This window comes from Clinocottus analis, unplaced genomic scaffold, assembly GCF_023055335.1.
Source record: "Clinocottus analis isolate CAN_PGR_092001 unplaced genomic scaffold, fCliAna1.0.p SCAF_3, whole genome shotgun sequence".
Classification (NCBI taxonomy): Eukaryota; Metazoa; Chordata; class Actinopteri; order Perciformes; family Cottidae; genus Clinocottus; species Clinocottus analis.
Window position 1 is genome coordinate 17,753,924 of NW_027176042.1, and position 17,270 is coordinate 17,771,193.

At 43.3% G+C, this 17,270-nt stretch overlaps 1 protein-coding gene across 2 annotated transcripts in view; it reads right to left on the reverse strand.

The window, feature by feature from the left end:
• Positions 1-17,270, reverse strand: part of gli1 (GLI family zinc finger 1) — a 48,123-nt gene that overhangs the window by 12,435 nt on the left and 18,418 nt on the right. The window contains exon 1 of one of the 2 annotated variants that reach the window (XM_068594677.1): positions 11,493-11,711. The exons of the other annotated variant lie outside the window; for it this stretch is intronic. The gene's annotated coding sequence lies outside the window, so the exon portion shown is untranslated. Of the gene's footprint in view, positions 1-11,492; positions 11,712-17,270 lie in introns of those variants that run through there. 2 annotated transcript variants of the gene reach the window in all.

A 17,270-nucleotide genomic window follows, 5' to 3' on the forward strand; every position in this document is an offset into this window, starting at 1 on the left:
AAAAAAATACATTCTGCAGTCTTGCATTTAAATATAACTTGCAAGTAAATTACAAGTCACATTTAGGTAAGAATAAAAACCAACAGCATTCGTAGTGAGCAATGCTAGTGGTGGTGCTGTGCATGCTTCAGTCCATCATGTTTCATTGGATTAGTTCATGTTTGGAATATTAAATATGAATTGCAAAATGTTTCATAACTGCAGTGCGTAAACGTACGAATAAAAGCGCTTTTCAAAGAGATAAGGCCTCATACAATGTCAACGTTACGAGACACTGTTTGCAGGTGTACTGGAGGAAAACCCCATTACAGGTGTGTTGACAGTTAACGTGATGTAAAGGTCAGTTACGAGGTGGTTTGCGTATACATTTATGTCGGAGAATTGAGAAACCAATGCTAGAGTTGCCCTTCTGCAGTCATACATCATTAGAAATAGAAGCATCTAAAGCGCCATTTGGATAAATTAAATATACATATTATGTCAATGTTCCTAAAACGCAACATAAAATGTACACATTGTACTTTGAAAGCAGGTCAGATGGTGGTACTGATGTGCCCTGGCACACTCCCACAAAGAAGACAAAGCCCTGTGACACAAACAGTGAGCTTGGCTGTAATCTCTCTTCTCCAAACAAAGTCGTGCACCTCAAACACTGCTGAATGACATTAAAAACCCATCTGGAAAGTAGCAAATCGCTGCGGAAAAGACCTGCGGAAGAAGAGAATCAGGGTTTTGCCTCAAAGCTTAAAAAAAAGAAATTGCAGGATGGTAGCAAAAAAAAAAAACGGAGAAAAATGATAGTAGAACAAAGCGATCTTTTGTATGAAACTCATATTGAGATGGTATCTCTCAGCAGGAGCGCATGTGTAAGGTAATTCTAGCTGAGCGGTCTTTGGAACAAGCACCTGCTTATTACATCCAACCACATCAGTGCAGGTACTAATAGTCGGGACTGTGGGCTCTTACACGCTTACACAGGTAATTAGGACAAAAATAATACTACATGTTGATGTTATAGCTACCACAAATGGTAATCATAAACATGCGTACCATTTTTTTTCTTCTTTTGAATGATTGGTAGCAATAAATAATAAAGAAAATGGAAAAGTAAATGTTAAGGAATATTTTGGAGAAAAAAAAGGCAACCAATCTGACTATCTTGCACTATTCTTTTACTCTTGCCGTGCACGCTGGATCAAAACGTCCCGTTGCTGCTGCTCATGTAACAAGTGCTTCAACCCAAACTGGGACAGCTCCTGTCCGCTGCAGATGAAAGCTCTGTTGGGGGCCAGTTATGTAGTAGCACAAGTGTTAAAAGGGCAGTGGGGACCTATTTAAGCCCACAAGCCACCAGGGGGATTTGATACGCAGAGTTAGCGAGTGGCTAAATGATGTGGGCGGTCCGGGGCTAATTGCATATATTCAGCGCCTGCCTAGGATGTGTGTATGATAATTAGCCGGAAGTGCTAAATAGAGATCTCGCCGAGCACTTCAGCTGTCCAGAACCCATAAATACCGAGAAGGGGTCGCCAGACAGCCTGTCACACACACACACACACACACGCACACACACACACACGCACATTGACACACACACATTGACACACCTGTCAGTCTCGCCAGGGGGTAGCATAATAATCTAGTGGCCACCAAGTCTGCAGAGAATGTGCGTGTGTGTGTGTGTGTGTGTGTGTGTGTGTGTGTGTGTGTGTGTGTGTGTGTGTGTGTGTGTGTGTGTGTGTGTGTGTGTGTGTGTGTGTGTGTGTGTGTGTGTGAAAGAGTGAGTGTGACTGAATATACCGAAGCAGTTTGTACTGTGAAAGCACAGTAGCAGGTGTGTGTGAGAAGGGAATTTTGGAGACAAGTGTATTTGGAGCGCAGTGTGTGTGTGTGTGTGTGTGTGTGTGTGTGTGTGTGTGTGTGTGTGTGTACGAGATGTGTGTGTTTGGCATGATAAATGGTGGTGTATCTCGGAGTAAGAGTGAATAATGTATGAGACCACCTGTGCATGAGCGAGCTGGAATTTCTATGAAAAATATGTTTGTAAGTGTTTTCTCCAGGGAGCGAGTGAGCGTGTGAGTGTTACTGTTGCATCGCTCCGTGTACACACACTCATTTGTGTGTTGAGTAATTCATCTGCATGGAACATAGAGTGTGCTCTTATTCAGTCAATTACTGTAAAGCAAGCTCAAACATAGAATAAATCAACATAATTAATGTTTGCCAAGTCTGAGCATCCCTATCTTCTAAAAATGATGTTCACTCACTAATTACGTGCAGCTAATGAATCAAGATGACATCTTTTATCAGTATAGTTCAGAAAGGTTTCACATTGATGTATCTGCCCAGTTGCAAAACGCTGATGCTGAACATGTTTCAAAACATCAAAGAGTAAACCTCATGTATAAATTGCATAAATCCAAATTTACTGTCATTATGTGTCCACAGGCACGTACAACAAAATGCAGTTGCAGAGCATTTTCAACACAAGAACAACATGGCAAACAAAACAAAAACAGCATTCCTGTAGTGCATTTTTGTATTAAATTGAATTTGCATTATAAGGAACATACCTGTGGCAATGTGCTGTATGAGGACATATATGTATTTATACATCCATTTTTATACACTGTGTCAGCACACATAGATGGATGATTACATTATGCACGGTGCTGATACAGGTGTCGTAGCATTGTGCTATTTTCGGTCGATATCTTGTGAGAAACTCTCAGGGAGTTTGCTCCCCGGTGTAATTTTGTGGTGCTGGGTTTTAGACAGATGGGGCAGAAACATATTAAAAACCCCAAGGCCATAAATCAAACGGCTAACCAAACAAGTCTGCTCCGCTGCGGCACAGTGAGCCGGGCAGGAACCAAAGAGCTGAGGATGAGGACCGGATGTTCGGCCACTTTCTACACCCAAAACCTCTCCATTCAAACACTCCAGCTTCACACGCCTGCTACATCTCCACCCCGTACAAGTTAGCCACACCTAAAACAAGACGTCGCGAACCTCACACAACCACTTTGGCCCCGGCATCGTCAAACATACTCGAAAATCTGACGCAACCAGTATGAAAAAAGGCCATGAATATACGGTAATTGGTATGTGGCAAACAGTGGACTTTAAGAAGAAGAGTTGCATGTTTTTTAGAAATTAAGCTAATAAACGTTTTTATTCATTTCTTCTAAATAATAAATTCTCAAGGTGGAGTGTGTGACGGCCCTGTGGGTGGCGATTGCAACAAATTGTGGACCGGCAACAGTTGCAGGTCAATTTACAGCCGTACAACGTAAACCAGTGGCTCTCAACCATTTTTCAGTGATCCACCCCCTGTGGAATCTTTTTTTTTTCAGCGAAAATCATTTTTTGCTGGAAAAAAACAGTGTAATACACAGCGCTGAATGATTAGACATGAGGCAAACATGTTTGTGCTTAAACCGCCTCTGAGGAAAGTGGAGGTGGAAAGTCTCTGGCAACAATATTTTGGGTGTTTCTGGTGAAAACTTTGGGAACCTTAAAGTAACTTTCAAAGAATGGCTCCAACACTTCAGTTTGAGAGACAAAACTCATAGGTATCTTTTTTTTTAAGTCATTGCTAGAAGATAGTACCCTGGATGGAAAGGAGTTTAACTCAGTTACTGGATATTTTTAAACAAGCCCAAGAAGTCCTGACTGTGGTCTGGCCTCATAAATTTCGATTCAAGTTAACGTACTTACTCACCAACCAATACCTTACCAGCAATAAATACAATATGGCTTTGTATCCCAGGTGATCTATTACTCGTTCACTGTCAGAAACTCAACACCGTAAAGCTGATACTGACCACAACTGAAGATCTAATATATTCTTTGTCATATAAATCAAAAGTTGGATTCAATAAAATACAGCCCTATTCAGTTCAACACAGCTGTTTTGTTGCTGCAGCCTTACTGGGTCTGGTCTGACCTGCAGCTTTAAGTGGTTTAACGTGAGCTTATGTTAGCAGACTTTAGGTGGACCAACACTATTTACACGCTGTTACAGGACAATATAAACGCTGACTCAGCGCAACAGGAGCAAGTCGAAAAGTCTTATTCTAAAGTGAGCTAACATTAGCCAACATTAGCGACTGGTCACACCAGACCAAGTAAGGCTGGAGAAAATGTGTTTACTTTGTAAAAAATGTAATAGTACACATTTAAGTTACATTTCCTTGCAAAGTTGACAGGAACGTGGCTAAGCGAGCGTGTTTATGATTTCTGATGACATTAAAGTGTAATATTATCTCAACTCTTACTCAGCAAATCGACAGCGTACGCGTCGTAAGCAGTCTTCTTGCTGCGGATTTTTTGGTACATAATTGTCCCACATACTTCAGTTCTCAGGTAAAAGTTTGTGTTTGTGGTAAACAAAGAGAAACGTTGTTTAGTCTTGCAGGGTTTGGCCATTTGTGACATTCCCATAAAGCGCCAGTCCTCCTCCCTCTGAGGAAGTCTCCAGAGAGGACAGACATTTCCACAGGTCACTGGTCGTGTCAGACAAAAGGCCTGATCCAGGCCCACTCCTCTCGGCTGCTCCACTCCTTTACTCTTGGGTGTAACACTAAACTGGGGCTCGCACATGCCTCCCTCTCCCCATACGATGTAGAAAGAGGCATTTAATGACAGCCCCTCTCCTCTTAACCTCATTTCTTCTCTACTCTCAGATGGGAATGTGAGTACACAATGTGTGTTTGCTGGATAAACTCTTTCTTTGACAACAGAAAAAAAAAAGCCCAAATCAAACTCCGCACACATCTTTGGAGCATGTGATGCAGTATAAACACCCATCTGAAACTATTTTGTTCCTCCCTTTCTCCCCCACCCTGTCCCTCGTTCCCTACTTCCCTCCTCTTATTCTTCCTTTTTATTGCTCTCTATCTCTGGCTATCTCCTGCTCTCTCCGTCTTCTCCCCCGCTGCCTCCACCCTCCGCCTCACTCCCTCTCTCGCGGCTCATTCCTGCTCTTGCGACCTCTCCCTCGCCCCTCCCCCCTCCTGGCGGAGCTGCAGTCGAGGTGGGTGTTCTCTGGCTGTTATGACTTGAGAGACGATAATGGCAGCTATAATGTAGCCAGCCGTTCCTGATGTGGCTGGGCTTGTGGGGGATTCTGTTGTGTTAAGGTTGGAGACTGAGCTGGGGGATGGAGGGAGGGACGAAGGCGGGACGAAGGCCGTCAACCAACCACAGATCCGATTCTACCTCGTTTTTTCTTCTTCTTTTTTTCCTCTCTTTTCTTACCCTCTCTCCTCACCCATCAACCTTTTCTAGCCCCGTTGTTTTCCTTCGGTGGTAAACTTTGTTTTTAAATTCTGGCTGTGTTTTTGTAACCCCCACCCCACCCAACCCAGCTCTGACTCTCCTCCTTCCCTGCTTTTCTCCCCCACGCACCCTCCCCTGTGTTTTTACCCCTTTTACCCAGACTTTGTAAATTCCTCACAGCTGCTGTAATTTGATGGGGGCTAATGGTGTGACCACCGAAAGGCCACAGGGCCGGAGACATCACTGTAATGTACAATAAGCCCTATTCACTGACCTGCTGCAGGGAAGATTAATGTCATATCTACTTGAACAGCTACTTTGAGTTTCGTTTTAAACAGCTTTAATTGTTCTTACGCCAAGACGGACAATTAAAAGAAATACAGAACAAAAATTAGCATCACTCTGAGAAGACAAAGGTAGGTACTTACAGGGCTGGCCAATAATTCAATATACATCTATATTGACTTACAGTGCTATTGTGATGATGTAATACAAACGTGTCAGGGCTACAGCTGGAAACACGTTCTGGACCGTCTCATCCTAGCTCAGCCTTTGGTTTGTAATTTCATAATTATATCAGAACCAAAGCAAAAGTTTGATTTAGTGATGTCTATGTCACACCGAGTAGACAGTGTGTAGAAAAATAAATTTGTTTCTTAAAAAAAAAATTGAATTTCTACCCTGAGTTGAGGCCAAACATTTTTACATGAGGGGTTCGATACAGGACAGTGTTGAAAGAACTTGTTTGACACATTGCATAGAACATCAATGACTATATATTATATATATTGCATGTAGTCTCATATACAAAATGTTTTAAAAAAATCATTAACTGCTCTCATTGACAACCCCAAAAATGAGCAACTACTTCAAAAACACTGAGAATGACATCTTGGGCTTAAAAGGGGGAGACTCCAAACGTTGGCAGCTATGTTGAGAAAGAAGAATCCCTGAAGCCCTAAACTAATGTTTACCAAAATATGACTGTGGTTTAATACAGTCAACACCCTAGCCCGGGTTTCAACCCCGCTGACTCACACCTCACGTAACCCTCTACTGTAAACTGTGGGCTGAGGAAGCTGCGGTGCTGATGTCTCACTGCTGGGGCTCTCACCTTGTCAAAATGGCAGCATGAAACCTTGATCCCTTGTTGCTACACAGCCGGAGTGACTGATGACAGACATCAGGGCACGAGAGGGCTGAGAGCAGCAGCTCGGCATGACTACAAAACCGTCGACGCGGGAGCAGCGCTAGACCGGTAAAGAGAGGGAAACGGCGCCTGGCGGGGTTTGAATGAAAGTTATGATAAAAGTAGCAGTAGAGAAGAACAAACATCTTCTCTACTTTAATACGCACAGTCAAAACGGTTGTTCTGGCTTTGGAACTGTCCTGATCAGCGACTTGATAGGGTTTGTTTAGGATTAGGAGCGGTTCCCCTCTCCTTGTTTTCATTTGCCTGCACAAGCACAGGGTTGTGCTTCTGGCTGCTGGGCAGCTTCTCAAAGCCAGTTGGATGTTTAACGTTCGTCAGTTCAGGGATTTCAACCAACAGCTCTATCAGGAGGACAGACGTGGTGCATGTGAGAGTTTCCCTCCTCTTCAGTCCGCCCCGTAACATCGCTGTTCCTTCACTCCTCCACAATCCCACTTTTTCTCGGTCCTCTCTCCGGGCCACCCACCCGCCATCCTGCACATACCTGTGGTTTCCTGTACCCCGCTCCCTCCTCTCTTCTCTCCTTACCTCCAGCCTCTTTTCCTCCCCTCTCTGTCTACCGAGTAACATCAAACTCTCGTCTTGTCTTCCCCTCCTCCTTTTCTTCTCCTACTACTTCTGCACGTCTGTGTATCAGGTAGGTAATGCCACAACCACAAATATTTCTTTGAACTCCTTTTAAGGAGGAGAAGACGAGGACACAGGGGGGAGGGAGGAAGGGAGGGGAAGGGGAGAGAAGCATGGATGGATAAAGCAGATGAGGAGAGGTTGATTCACACAGCTGGCTCCCAGCTGTAGCCGAGGCGGCGCGTAGAAAATGCTTCATCTATATACAACTCGCAGCCCAACCCCCATTTTCAAGAAAAAAAAGAACAGAGGTTTGTCATTGTAAATCCAGCTAAGCACTCCTCTTCACCTCCACCAGCACTCATGAACATCGCCCAACTGCTTGTTGCTCTTTTACTCCCATCCTTTCTGTAGCGCTACGTCATTTTTCCTCCTGGTTTTGGTCCACGAGCTGAAGTACAAATCAAGGCCATGTAAATCCTCCCCAGTCAATCATCTCCCTGACACCAGCGAATAGAAAACGTCGACTGCACAAAATCACGGCAGCTGGCTGTTACACATTGAAACAGGGACAAAAACCAGATAATAATCTGTTCGGTTTATAGAAAGGCCGCAGTGATTATAAGAAAAATAATAATCCTAACAGTCTTGGGTGGGCAGACGATATTTATAGCCGGCCTGCTGCTACTTATATTCCTTCGCTGTATAACACAGCTGGAAGTGAGAGAGGAGAGAGAGGTGGAAAACGTGTGAGGAAAAAGAGACAGAGGAAAGGGAGGCAGAGGGGCTCTGGTGGATGGAGGGGGAGAGAATGTGTGTGAGTGTGAGTGTGTGTGTGTGTGTGTGGGCGGATACCCATCGCATGTGTGTGGCTAGGAGCGGGACAGACAAAGAAAAGCAGAGAGAAAAACGCCAGAGTGTTTATGTGTGTTTTGTATTGTGTGTGTGTGTGTGTGTGTGTGTGGGAGAAACCGCTGCACCGCTCCTCCAAGCGACCACAGCAGCAGGCGAGGCCTGCAGGCCACCAGACGCACACAGCGACCGCAGCTACGACCGCCTCTCACAGAAGAGAAACAATCGTCACAAAAAAAAAAAAAAAATCTACTGGGCGGGATTAATCGAGACCCGTTGAATTTGTTCACTGCACATTTTTCGTAACTTGGCTTTATGCTTCCGAAAGGGGACGATGTTGTACGAATGTGTCGATGTGAAGGCAGGTCGGCCTTGAAAAGACAGATCCCGTCGATGCATTCACTGGCTAATAGAGAGCTCGACGTTGCCTGATGGAGAAGACAGACATATAGAGACCTGCTCCTTCCTCCTATTTGAACTCCTCCTCATCAGTATCAATTATTCTACTAATTCATTCATCTACTCAAATTTGGTGGTGCTGTCATATCTTACTGTGATAGAGTTTTGCAAATTGTTGAGATTGGCCAACGCAATTGTAAAATACTTGAACACAAGCAGCTATTTTTTTAAAAATGTTTCCTGATGTAAACAGAATAAATCTTATGACAACACAATGAAAAAGACTTCAAATCTGACCGCGGAGTCAATGCCAACTTCGATCTGTCATAAGATCATATAAAAATGTTGATCTTCTGTGTCACCAGAGCAGATGTTTACTGTGAAGTAAATCCGTGTGAGGAGAATCAAGCTGAACGTCATCAGAAAGCATGCTCCGTCTCCTCTCACCTGCACATTTTAAACATCATAAACAAACCACGTTGTTCTACATATCAAACAAGTCGTTGTCTCCTCAGGATGTAAACTGTATTTAAATTTGTCCCAGTAGCTGAACACACAGGCGGAGACTTGTCTTCCTTTGTTCACACAGTTGTGTGCGTCTGTGTGCGTCTCTCTGTGTTTGTGTGCACAGCCTTGCGTTCTATTATCACTTTCACGCTTGTGCTTCCCCTAATCTTGCATCCTCTCCCTCTGACCCCACGTCCTTGTATCTGCTCCCAATAGTCCTCTCACTTTTGTTAAGTTTCAAAGCAAAGAAATCTGCAGTTTTACATGTTACTGGTTCATTTTGCTGAATACTTTATTAAACTTCAACATGCGAAACAACACATGCTTTCCTCTCGTGCTCAAATTTGTCTCAGGCTCCAACTCATGCCCCTCGTGTGCCCTCTGGGAATCTGCAGTCCACTATAAATCAAACGAGACTAATATGAGAACTGATGGCCGCTGCGATCTGTTGATGTGAAACAGTAGGGAAGGAAAGGATGTTCTTCTTCTTTCTATCTGCTTGTCATTAACTTAAACAAACCTCATCAATTTACACAGTGAGAAAATTACAGAGAAGCTATTTGGATCATATACACAGAGCCATTTATAAGATGTGCACTTCTCCTGTGTGGTCCTTCTCAGAGCTGCTGACTTCATAACTAATATATCGCAGGCCTTTAGTTTAATACCCAGATGTTGGTAGGGGCAAGGCATCCGGGGCCCGCGTTAGCTTTTAATTGGCTGGGATCCCTGAGCCGGTGTTTGGGGCTTAGCATGTGACTCACTGAGACACACACACACATACTGAGGCAAAAGCACCCCCACACACACTGACAGACGCATACACACACTTTCCCTGAACGAATGAAAGGCTTGGCTGGGTTCAGGATCATATGCTGTCAGGAAGAGACGAGTCATGGTCGTCCAGTGGAGTCTACAAACTAAACAAACACAGACAACATGCACGCACACACACACACAATTATATCTCGGAGATCCCACGACCGACTGACGCCAAACAGCAGCCATGATATCTGTTGAGCTGACTATCATAGTGAGAAATAAAAAGACGCATACTATAGATAGATGGCGAGGGGAAGCAAATCACAAATTGCACATCAGCACAAGCAAGGTGACTGTTAGTGTGTGTGTGTGTGTGTGTGTGTGTGTGTGTGTGTGTGTGTGTGTGTGTGTGTGTGTGTGTGTGTGTGTGTGTGTGTGTGTGTTTAGTTCCCACTAGGGCTGTAATTAAGTGGCATTAACATAACTAAAAGGCAACAAATGAGCTAATCAGCTGTGAACTGGATCGGGGTGAAGAGCTGAAAAACACACACAGACACTGATGCTTGCACACCATTACACAAACAAATTAAGACACACTCCTTTAAAGCACATTTTAGATTTTGCTCTCGGATAAACAGATGCACAAACCTGTGAAATGTAAATCACATGAGGAATGTCAACAATCTGAGCTGTTGCTCATTTAAATCAAGTCGTCAGGTAGGAGCACATTTTACGAAGATGTTCTAATTTGTAGTTGTGAGAGACCACACATATGAAAACAAAATGTCTTCACTAGTTGTGTCCCTCATTGCATGTCATTCACATTACACAATACAAGATTTCTGACTAACCTCAGAACTGTCACTCAAACCTTTCTTTGGATTCTTTTGGCGACTCGTTACTGAAGTCTCCCAGCGTATGTTTTGTGCTGCTCACTACTACACATTCAGTACAAACAAAAGGATGGAGAATATAATGAGTAATCTGAAGGTGAGCGTTCGCGCAATTTGCAGGACTTTTGTTTGTGTGTGTCGGATAAGTACCATGAAAAATATCCCTGTCAGTAAAGGTTATGAATAATTCATCAGGTCTTTGTTGTGTGTATTCTGACAACAGGTAAATCGGGATTTTTATCCAGCTATGAATACAAAGCTGGTAAGAGTTCTTTATCCCACAACATCCATGATTCATCGGGCTGTATCAAGAAAAAAAAAGCTGTGCAGGTCATGAGCACATCTGTAAAAAGTAGCAAAGCAACGATGATAGAGAAGAAGAAGAACTCACACCTAAACCTGAAGCTTTCAAAGCATTCAAATGTAATGCATAACGTGTTTTATGCCTTAAGGATAAATGTTTTCTGCCGAGAAATGGAAAATGAAAACTAAACAGTGTTTGTTTAAGGGGAAAACGTACATTTAACATGCTGTGAAGTGTGTAAGAGCCCGGCACAGACAGTCATCTACTCGTACAAGAAGGAGATTCAGGCCGGTTCCCACATCCACTTTTCAAACGGTTCGTAGTGTTTCCTTTTTCTTTTTTGCACAGCGCTGTCAACGTGCATGTGCGTGCCACGAAACGAGTAATGTGAAATGTAGGTAGAGGAAGAGATGAAAGCAAAGGTTTGCACTGAAACACTGTCCTCGCAAAGACCCACAACAGGTGGATGCTACGTCCACACGACTAGCTTTTTGTTTCAAATGCTAAACTCTTGTACGTTTATGTCCAACGTCCACACTACTTTTTGATCCCCTATAACAGAGTCACTTGAAAACGCTGCTTAACTCAATTTACTCAATAAACTCCAGGGTTGCGTTTTAGTCTGGAGGGAAAGAAACAAAGACCTGATACGATGATGCAGACACCCATGAAGCTTCTGGATTGGGTCTTATCAGTCATGACGGGTCCTTACCTTATTCCTCACCGTGATCCGTTCCGTAAGAAAACGAACAACACTAACGTCGAATACTAGCGGTTAATACCGTTTCCATAATCGCTGAGCTTTTGTCCATGCTAGCAGCTGCTGTGTAGTTACATTTTGGGTGTTATAGTGCTACTAAGTCATAGATGCACAGGAGGAAATTTGATATTTGAGCGCTTTGCGACAACTCCCGTGTCCAGCACTTTTGTTATCCCCTCATAGAGTTTGGTGTATGTGGTCATGTGATATCTGATGTATATTGTAGCCGGAGATCATTTCTAAAACGGTGCAAAAAAAATGCTCGAGTGGACGTAGATTGTTTTTTTGTTTAAAACTAAACATAGTGGTGTGGCCTTAGAAGCTTTATACAGACCACAACAACTGCCAGTCAGCAGATAAGTCGTAGATTTGAAACTGCAAACACCTAACGGTCAGGACTGGTACGTTTCACTAAACATAACCAGTTGTCAAAGCATAACTGTCCACACACAATACATGTTAATCAATCCTATTGGTTCCCATTAGCATTCGGTCAAAGACTGTCAAAGGCTGCCGTTTACATCAGAAAAGTGTTTGAGTTGTTTTGCAATCACAGAAGCTTTCTGCTATTTGTGCATGTAAACACTGATCCTATCTCATGCATGAGGAAGGGGCTCCCTTTCACTGCGTCTCAGCCCTAAATTCCAATCTGTATCTCCAAGCAGTGCTCAGCGATGCACAGGGAGCACATGCACACACACACACACACAGACACACGCGCACACACACATATAGACACATAAACACTCTCTGATACACAGACTCAAGCATATAAAGGCAAACTGTACACAAGGCTCACTTATTTACACATAGACTGAAAGGACATGCATACACACATATACAAGCAGACACACCGCACACACACACACACACACACACACACACACACATACAGGGAATTGAGAGGGGGTGGCTGACAGCCTCAATGACCCAGGGACCTGATGTAACAAACACAATACGAAGGGCACGATTTGCGTCAGCAGCTTGTGAATGGCTCACTAAAGACATGCAAACACACACACACACACACACACACACACACACACACGCATATACGCACACACACACGCAAACACACACACGCACACACGCAAACACGCACACATACACACATCTTGTGTCTGTCCTGCTCTTTTACTGGAAGATTTTTCAAACTGTCCTTCTGGGCAAGGCCATTTTAATTTGTGGGCGCTCTCATGGCTTGTTCTGTATAAACCCAGTAACATTTGTTGCTGCAGCAGCCTCTGTGACAACGAGAGCTTGAGTATCCCAACTTCCTCATGAGTCAATCACTCAATTACTTAATGCAGCATTAACCATGAACAAACTGTTTCTGACTTGTATTAAGTCGAAAATGCAATCGATTTTTCTGAAACTCAATGCAGCAGAAAAGCAAGTGGAACGACACCAAAAACAGGTAATAAACATGTCTTTATGTCTTTGGCTGTCGCTGATTTGACTCTTGTGGTAAAAGCATTTCAACATTTATCAGAGGCACGCTGATATGTAGCATTAGCGATAGCAAAAAAAGACTCTTAAAGAAGACTCTTGAACGGTTCAGTGAGACTACAATGGCAAACTCAAGTTAGCAAACAGAGCCACTCGTTATAAACAGACATCAATCGTACCACGTAACCCTAAACCTATCCAGCTTGAATCTGGACGGGACTTTTGTTGCTTAAATCAACATCAAAGCTCTTGCCTTTCATTTACTGTTGTTCTCTCCATTGCACAGAAACATCGGAAAATAAACCTATTCATCAAACAAAGCTTTTTGGATTTAAAATTGTATATCGGAGTGGAGTAAATCATATTTGAGACAATAGCTTCTCGTCAATGTTTGTACGACTTAAGATTGTCTTATGTAACTTTTCATCATTTTGAATTTCCAATGAACTTTTTTTTTTATCTTGACCTTGAAGTGTCATTGTTAATAAAAACACGTTCTAATGAAAAGAAACACACAATCTTAAAAGATGTTAATATTCACATATATGCACAATATCTTGAGATACAATCCTGAATAAATAAAAATGTATGTCAACATGACGTTGGGGAAATTAAAGATTAAAAGAGGGCAAGGAAAGTCTACTTTTACCACTGTTTCCTGTCGAGAAAAAAAAGAATTAGAGTGATTCACTTGAGATGGAAAGAACCTGGCACAAGTAAAGTTGCTGTGCACCGGCCGACTCACAGCCTGTGTGTGTGTGTGTGTGTGTGTGTGTGTGTGTGTGTGTGTGGTATTCATGGTCCCCTTTTCTCTTTTACAAAGGAATGATGGCGTGAATCAGAAGGGATGGAAAGAGAGAGAAATACAGAGAGGTAGAGAAAATGATTGTGACAGAGAAACAAGTGAAGAAAAGACAAGCTGATGGAAGAAGAGAAACAGAAAAAAAGAGAGGGAGAGAGAGGGAGAGAGAGAGAGAGCGGTGTTGAGCGGCACTATGCTTGAGCAGTCCTTTTGACTGAGGAGAGAGGGACTGGAGACCTATTGTTGAAATCCCATTCCTCACTGTATTGTCCGACCTTATAAATGCAGGGTCACCGGGAACAATGGAGAACGCTCCCGTACGTTCTCATGTGTTCACAGTGTCGCCGCGAATAGAGAACGCAGGTGTTGTTTCTGTCAAACCTTTTTAGGAATCAAGAAAAAGTACATGACGTCGTTTGGACCTCTAATATCAATAATAGTATTGATGATGTCATCAGGGGGTATCGCCGCTTCACATTTTGAACAACACCTCAGTTACAAACTGAAGGTGTAGCGTTTGAAAGAGGCAGGGAGGCTCTCATGGAAGATGCTTTTGAGTTGCATTATGGGAATTGTAAGATCCAGTTTTATTTTTGGAGCTTGATCCAAAACTGAAAGTTAGTACATCACGACTACAGCTGATTCAATTTGTACCTTTTTTTCAGTCTCTTCCTCTTCTGGGTGCCGATCACTAAACCATCAGAGCATCACTTTATGTGTTTTGGATTTATTCTCTGACTTTAATGATGATTTAATGATAATAACGCTTTGAGTGCATTCATCTGCATATTTTGTTTTTCTAAAAAAAGTACGGCGTATAAATTATACTCTTTAATTTAAGTTATATACATACAGTATATTTCAGTTGAATAATACATGTTTAAGTTTATTAAGACAAACAAAAATATGGCAGGGTTTTACCGCAGCTGTTAAAACAATACACACTCACTGTAAACCCTAATTTACATGTAGGATCCCTTTTGCATTCATTTGTTTTCATTTCTCCTGCGTCTGCAAGAGTCTCATGTTGCTCTTGGCCGACAAGAACTAATACGAAAATTCCACCTGTGCGAAGGGGAAAAAACGGTCCTCTTGGGTCACCAGACGTTTCTTATTCATTACCAGCTATAAAGCCGAACAAAGAGAAACCTTCTAGCCCTTCTTCTGCCTCTTCACTCCCTCACTCGCTCTCTCCCTCCAGCTCTTCATGGAGCGAGAGGGGAATCATTCATTGGCTGCAAAGGTTAAAGTCTAGCCGAGGGGTTGGAGTTCCTGCGTCTGCCAGGGGCACCTGAAGAGGGGCAAACATTTACCGGCAAAGAAAAGAAAGGGAGAAAAAAAAAAAAATCACCAGCCTGCCCGAGAGCTGCAGGGTCCGCGGTGAGTGCTGGTGTAGGGCCCTTGGAGAGTTTGTCTTGTAATTGAGTCAATTGTTGACCCCCTGTTCAGCATGTCTCTGCGAACCTCGCAAGGAAAAGCCTGCCGAATAATTAATGTTCTCTCTCCTTCTCTCCCTCTTGCTCTTCATCTATCTATCTCCGACTCCTCTCCACCCCCACCCCTCTTCCTCCCTTGTTTTCCGTTGTCTCAGAGGATAATTGTGCTGTGAGTCAAAGGCAGTCATTTAGAGGAGGGGGGCTGTTCAGGGATCTGCTGAGGCTTACAATCTTCTTTTCACCCCAAATCTTTCTTACCCCCCCCCCCCCCTCCCTCCTCCACCCAACCCTCACTCTCTCTTCTCTGCTGCATTCTCCCGCTTTTTCATTCCTCCTTTTGTTTGCACCGTGGGATGAATTTTAATCACTCCACTCTCCACCTCCGATCTCAGTCCCCCCCCCCCCCTCCCTCTCCCCTCTCTCATTCTCTCCATCTCATGCCGGCCACTCACTCGTTTCCAACTTATATCCAGCACTGCATCGCCTCCTTCCTTTACCAGTCCTCCGCTGATCAGCCCCTTAAAAGCGCTGAGAAAACAAGGACACGAGGACGAGATATAGCCCTTTGATGACGAGAGCAAGGGAGTATTTGTCACTCCAGGTTTAGCATAGGCCAGATTTAACAGGCACGGGAACAGACGGGAACTGTGGGAGATAAAGAAAGAAAGAGAGAGAGAGAGAGAGAGAAGGTGAAAATGACAAAAAGAGAAAGTTTAGGGAGAAGGAGGGGGCCCCCGCAGGACAGAGAGAGGAGGGTCGCATTCTGTTTGTGGAGTGCGATCATTTTTAAATGCCTCCTTCATTCAAGAACACTTTGTTTGCAGAAGGGCTCTAGCGTCGCGCTCCTATTGTGGCGGCTTATCCCGAGGGACAGTGCAAGCCAGGGACACTGTTGTCATTCACATTTCACACATTTACCTATTAACAGATTCCCTCAGCAAGAATAAGGGCATTAGTACCCATGAAGAAGTGAGAGTAAAAGCATATTGTCGTGGAAGGTGCAAGTGTAACATCCACTGAAATTAGTAAGTCGCGGAAATTACAGGAAGTCATCGCAGTGCCAAGAGTGAACGCAATAGGTTTCCTTTTTTATTTTTATTAACGAGGTCCCACAGTCTCATTTTCTCTCCGCAGGCTACAAGCGGTCAGCTTGCACATTTGTCCCAATCTGCTAGTCTTTTTTTTTTTTTTATGGAGAGGATTTAAGTGCAAATAACGTATGGAATAAGGTCATTAACCGAAAGACATGGTGAACTCTTGACCCTCGTGGTGTTATACATGATGTTTGCTGAGGTGGATGAGGTACTGAGTCCATGTCATGCTACTTTATACTACAGTTAAACTCCACTAGAAGCTCAATAAGTAACATTCAAATGGTGCTTAGTTAATGCTTTAGTAATCTAAATATCCAATATTACACTATATAATATGTCACTCTAAAAGCGGCCATCACTTACTTTTAACATGTAAGTACATTATGCTGATAATACTTAAGCACTTGTACTTAAACACTGTTGCTACTTCTGCTTTAAGGAGTAGGGATCGATCGGCATTCACTGTAATCATTTCTCTCCGAAAAGATCGAGAATCCCCTGTTTGATTTGCTGTTTTACAGGGAGAGTCGAGTCTGCTCTCTCTCTGTCTGTCTGTCTCTGTCCTCGTGGAGTGTTTGTTAGGAAATCCTGAACAAACCGCGGCTGTTTGTTCTCTCTTTGTCGATGACGGGTTTTTATTGACTTCTGCTATTGACAATCGCTCGACTCCTGTTGGCCTCACACAAGCTGGATAACGCTGTGCAAATAGGTGTATGTACACACACATTCCCAATCTGTCCGAAGCACACTCTCACAACCTCGAAACACCTCGAGGGGATGAACAGAGAGAACGAATACATGAGACTAAATGACACACAGTCTATGACCGAAGGTATGTGGACGCCTGGATGACAGATCCACATGAGATTTTGAGCGAACACAGAAATGTGTATTTTATTCTTTCATGAAAACCATCACTACATGGACCTTTCTTTGTGGATTTCATGTT